The sequence below is a fragment of the Castor canadensis genome, chromosome 9 (genome assembly GCF_047511655.1).
Source record: "Castor canadensis chromosome 9, mCasCan1.hap1v2, whole genome shotgun sequence".
NCBI lineage: Eukaryota > Metazoa > Chordata > Mammalia > Rodentia > Castoridae > Castor > Castor canadensis.
In genome coordinates, this window is record NC_133394.1 from 36,071,060 (window position 1) to 36,077,296 (window position 6,237).

The window sequence follows — 6,237 nt, forward strand, 5'->3', positions numbered from 1 at the left end:
GAATAGCTCTTTAACCTCCTTCCAGAGAACTGCTATCAGCAGGATGCCCATGGTTGGGGCCTTCACCCAGGACTTTCCCATCTTGCAGTTGGACATAGCCTCTGGAGGCCTTGGTCTAAGAAGTGGTGCCAATCCATTCCAGGTTGGAGAAATCCAGCCAGGATCAGAGGGTCTGGACTCTCAATCCAGTCTCCCTGGACAGGGTCTCTTTTTGGGGATGCCTGTCTAGACCTCTTACATCTGGGTCTGCACAAGAGGCTAAGAGAGTTCTCACAGGTGTTCCCATCCTTTTTGTCCCATAGGGAGGATGGGAGAACCAGTTCCATTCTGATCAAATCTCCATTAGGCTGCATCTTGAGATACTGAGAATGTTTTGATTCCACTAATTTGAAAAACATGGCCCCAATATATCTTGGGGGACCATGAAAACTTTCCAGAAAATGGGTCCCTGAATTATAACACATTTTTCAGCTAGGCTTTTCTACTGGAGGTTTAGAAAATGGCCCAAGGTCCAGTTTTATGGCCCTTGACCAGAACCTCTCCCTGTGCAAGGATGTGTGCCCTGAGAAAGCAACAGGAAATTTTCAGAGGAAGCCCCAGCTCTCCTAGATGACCCACCTGTGAGGACACCATCCATCTCTCAGGGGGAAGGACACCCCCCACCACGTCATCTTCCCCCTGCTCTGCCTCTACCTGCACCCACTCCTGAGCCTCAAGCACCCTCTTCCATGGTAAGCCCCTCCCATTCCCAAAGTGGGACTCCATACTCTCAAGGCCTCACTACTAGCCCCCTTATGCGAGGCAGTGGGGCCTGAGAGAGTCCTGATGAGAAGTTCCCTTCTCAATCACTCACATAAGAGTTCCAAGAGTGCCTGGGAAGCTATTCAGAGGATCCTGATAGGTTTGCCACTGCTCTTCAAGTTCTGACTTTTTTTCTCTCTTCTGTTATACATCCATAAAAAAGAATAGAAGAACATTTCTGCCATTCGTGCCATTCATTTGTCAGAAGCAGACAAATGCTTCTGAGAGGACCCTGATCATACAAGGCTGGGGGCTGGGTGGGGAGGAGGGAATGCCATCCTTGAATCCATGAGGTAGAACCCCCTTGGGACTATAACACCCCTGCAAGGACTCTGAGAGAATGACAGAGGACCAGCTAGCCTGGATGAGAGCTGGCATAACCAAACCTGTGAACTATTGATTGATTGGGTGCGAGGCACAACCCAAGGACCCAATGAGAATCCCATGGCTTTTTTTTAACTATTTGGAGGAAGCCTTTTGGAAATATACCAACATTGACCCTGACTCCAGGGAAGATATGGTGTTACTGGGGCAACATTTTATTATTCAGTCAGCTCCTAACATACGGAGAAAATTCCAAAAGTTGCAGTTGGGCCTTCAGCCTACCGAAAAATGCAAGCCAAGGTTATGGCTGCCATGGTTGGGGAAGCCATCCATAGAACCCAGACATCCCAGACCTAAAAGAGAGAGAAATCTGGCAAGCTAACCTGCCACTGCTGGAGGAAAATGGGGCAATTCGGGAAGGAATGTATTGCATCCCCTCCCAGTCCTTGCCAAGTCTTCTCTGAGAAAGGGCAAGGAGCCCTTTGACTGTCGGTACTCCCAAAGAGAAGGCACACAGCCAAGACTGATGGCCAAGCAGGAATCTGAGTCAGATTAAGGAGGCCTGCGATATCCTCTGCTGTCCCTGCAGTGAATTGAAATTTCTCCTGAAGAACCTCGATTGATTCTGGACATCCTGGGTAAGTCCACTGCGTTCCTATTGGATATGGAGGCAAATTTTTCCTGCCTACCCTTCTTTAGAGTGAAACTCTCCTCCAGAAGCACAAATGTTGTGGAAGTGGATGGAAATCCTAAGGCCCAAAGATTCACTCCCAAAGTCCCTTGCAGCTTTTGGGAACTAATATTTGCTCACCAATTCCTTATCATCCCTGAATGCCCTACTCCCTTTTGGAAAGAGACATAATGTTCAAACTAGATATGGCTCTAACAGTCCACTCAGCCTACAACATATTCTCAATGGGAAGTCAGCCAGAAATTACTGCTGAGGTGGAGTCACAAGTGAGCCCTTTGACTTGGTGTGATGGGACTCCAAGCCACACAAAATAATGGCTCCCATCTGGATCTTCCTTACCGACCCTGCCCATTTTCCCAACAGGAAACAATTCCCACTGGGGAATACAGGATGGCATAAGACTTGAGGCTGGCTAATGAGTCTGTAGTCCCCATCAATTCACTGGTGGAAGATCCATACACTCTCCTTGCCCAGATACCATGGGTACAAATTGGTTCTCTGTCTTGGACATAAAAAACACGTTCTTCTCTTGCACCTGGATTCCCAATTCCTCTTTGTTTTTTAGTGGGAGGATCCTAAGGAAGGAAAAAGGCAACAACACACCTGGACAGTCCTATCCCGAGGAGTTAAAGATAATTCTCATTTGTTTGCTTGGCTCTTAGCCTGGACTTGAGGGACCTTCAACCGAAAGCAGGCGGGATTCTCCAGTATATGGATGACCTCCTGAGGCCACCCAGAAGGCCCCTAGTACTAACACCATCCAAGTCCTCAATTTCTTAGCTAAAAGGGGATACAAGACGTCAAAGAAAAAGGCTGGAGCTTCAGCAAACAGTTAAGCAATGCTAAGCTTATCTGCTTTGAAACACCCCCCTCTTCTGGGTACTTGTAGCGTGGATCTTCCTTGTGATTTTGGACAGCTGCAGTAAAAACAGGGTCTTACTCCAAGGATGGAACTATGCTGTATAGTGCTCAAATGCCTCCACTAAGTACTCCACTTAACCATCAAACACAGCCATGGCTCCTACCTGGCATCCTTACAGGAAGGTGGTTTCCTTGGCCCTCAACCTACTAAGGAAAACCAATTCAACCTCTCATACAAACTGTTGGGTATGTGTGGACTCCTCCTGAGGTAGAATGGGGACAGCCTATCCAATTAGCTTTAATGAATGGGCAAACCTTCTTTGATATCCATGGTCAATTCCATTCCTGTTCTCGAGCACTACAAAAAGAAAGGGCCACCTTGAAAATGTAGATCTGCAGAGCCAGGCTCCCATTTGCCTACAAGCCAACTGGGCAAAGGATACTCTACTAGGACACCTGAAGCCCTTCCAATGCAATCTGACCATTATGGTTTTAGGAACCTTCATCCCAGGGATAATTGCAGGGAAGAGGGGAGAGGAACCCACAGGTACTAGATGGGGACCAAGAGAACTGGAATACCAAACATTACTCTTCCTGATGGAACTCTAGACAACAGTTTTGTCCCAAATACTCAAGAAAGGAATGCCCAGGGAGTCACTGGTTTGAACCCTATCGGCCTCTAGGATGTAGTAAGTTGGCACATGGTACAGGCAAGTTGGGACCCAAAGCCTGGGGTTTGGTGACCTCAGAGGATATTCAGTCTTTTGGGAAAACAAGACTCATAGTACTATTCAACCAGAGTTTCCTTGCCTGGGGCCCCTAACCTCTATGACCCTGATTGGCCACTATAGGATAGAATACTGTACACCAGGAGAGACTATGGCAGCAGTAGGGGCTTGGTACATTCGGGTTTATCTCCCTTCTAATTCAGTGACATCTTCCACAGGGATGTACTTCTATGTGGGAGACAGACATATCTATGCCGACCTACCAAATGCACAGGAACATGCACCTTGGCTTGTGTTTCCCCTGCTGTTCATCTGGAGCCCAGAAAAGTTCTCAAACCCCAAACCAAGGTTCAGATAAGACTGTGAACAAGGGGCCATGACATTAGTTCCTTTGCTGCTAGGAACTGGGGTCACACTGGAAGTCACGGCAGGTATTGGAGGGATTATCACCGCAATTTGAATATACAAAAACCTGTCCAGAAAATATAGAAAACCTAAATAAGATAATCTCCACTCTTCTGGACCTCAAAATGCAGGTTGATTCCCTAGCTGGCATGGGACTGCAAAACAGGTGTGCACTGGAAATCACTACTGCCTCCCAGGGAAGGACTCGTACCATGCTAGAACGCTTGCTTTTATGGGGAAATAAGAACAACATAAACCAAATACTGGAAAAGGCCAGAGACATCAGGGAAAGAGCCACAAAAGGATGGCTTTCTTGGGAAGGAACTTGGTCCTTCCTATCTCATGGTTGTCTCTCTTTCTTGGACCCTTGTTTGTAATCCTGCTGATTTTGCTCCTCAGCCTTTGTCTGGTTAACTGCCTTTGTAGACTCATCTCATCAAGGTAGCAAGCCGTGAGCTTTCAGATGCTAGCCTAGGCTCTCCAGCCCATTGAACGGGATCTGATTGGTGAATGCATCAGTCACCCATATACTCTGGTTCCAAATTTAGACAGATAGTAGGACAAGGATACCCTGTAGGCAAGTCAACCACTCCTGATAAAAATTGAAGAAGTTACAGAGAAAAGAGGCCTCCTCTCCCTCAGGAACCCCAAAAAGATTTTCAGGGATCTTGTCTCTCAGGGGAAAGTTGATATATGGGTCTAGAACATACAGGGTGAATGTGAAGACTAACAGGGGAGATGAGATCTGAACCTTCCCCAGACCGCCCAGAAACGTCCCCTTTGTAGGCTAACATTGCAGCTTTTGGGGTCTCTTGCATCCTGCAAAGAGGAGAGGAGTGATAACCAGTTCTGAAAGCCTGTGCAGTGTAGCCCACCTGTCACCTTTAGTAACCTTGTAGGTATTTTTCCTACTTAAGACGTCATGAATATTACCTGTATCTCATGTATACAGTAACAGAGTGAATTATGGGCAGAGGGATGGGCAGTCAGAAATAAGTTAAATAACATCTGACTTTCAATAATCTCTAATCATCCTAGCCCCATCTGCAAAGACAATAGTTGTTCCCACCAGCCTGACCTAAGCTACCTAGCCACTCTTTCTCCCTTAATGGCACTACTTTCTCTTTAATAAACCTTGCTGCTTTGCTATGCACTCCTTGTCTCTTGGACCAATTTCTCACTGAATAAAGTTACTTCATGATATTCTTAAAGTTTCAGTGTTCCACTAAATCGTAAGATTAGAAGCATTTTGATCATGATATGCCAAAAGAAACCAAGTCATTTAACCCAACTCCCAAGTTTAATAAGCTAGAAAACTAAAATCCAAGGTAAACTGAGCAGCCTGGTTTATGTCACAAACCAACACCTGACCCAGGGCCCCAACCTTGTCATCAGTAAGACTCATCAGTAATGCTAGTCACAAAATTCTCTGATGTGAATTTTAACTCCCCTTCATCAACAGAAAATGTTATCCTTTTGTTACTCGTTTCAAGATTTTCCTTGAAAATCTTGCTATATGTGCATTGTACCACATGTGGTGGCAACAAGTAGCAAGCCTAAAACCCTACAACTAAAATAAGAAGAAAAAATTTCTAACATTGTTACAGAATTCTCATCCATAAATTCACTTAAACTTTTTCTTCAAAATTTTATTTTTTTTGCTTGCTTCTTGTTAATGGCTTTTTAAAATATTTACTTGCATAGAGAATATTTCCAAATTTCATGTCCTTTTGTTGGTTATGTAATTTCTTGCAAAAAAAATCTATATTTAATCTAAAGAAGAACCTCTCAAAGTGACCACATTGCCAGTTAATTGGCTATATATTTCTTAGGCTCATGTTAAATATAATTGCTCATTCTAAGAAAGGTTGTTTAGTTAGACTAAGAAAATATTTCTTAACAAGTGATAATAGCCCTTAAAAATAAATGTAAGTTGGTTTTCTTTTACACAACAGAATAAAAATACTGTTTTGTTTCTTTAGACAGGGTTTGCTATGTAGCCCACACTGGTTTCAAACTCAGCCTCCTAAGTGCTGGGATTATAGGTATGTATCACTATGGTAAGTGTTCTACCAATAAGTTAATGTTATTAAAGCCAAACTCCTTCCTATTGGTGGTGTACATTTATAAATATGTAAAACTTCTAAATTAGCATCTACCTACAGAACAATATAGAATTGCACAAAACACTTAAGAATTCCTTTTTTTTTTTTTTTTGGTAGCAGTGGGGTTTGAACTCAGTTCCTCATACTTGCTAGGCAGATGCTCTACCACTTGAACCACTTAGCCAGTCACAAAACATTAAAATACTGGAAAATAGAATCAAATAGAAATTAACGTTGTTTTCCGCTAAAAAAAACTTCACTTTTTCTTCATAGTCATGTTTTACTTTTATATGTTGCAATGGACTAAATGTGCTCTCTCAAA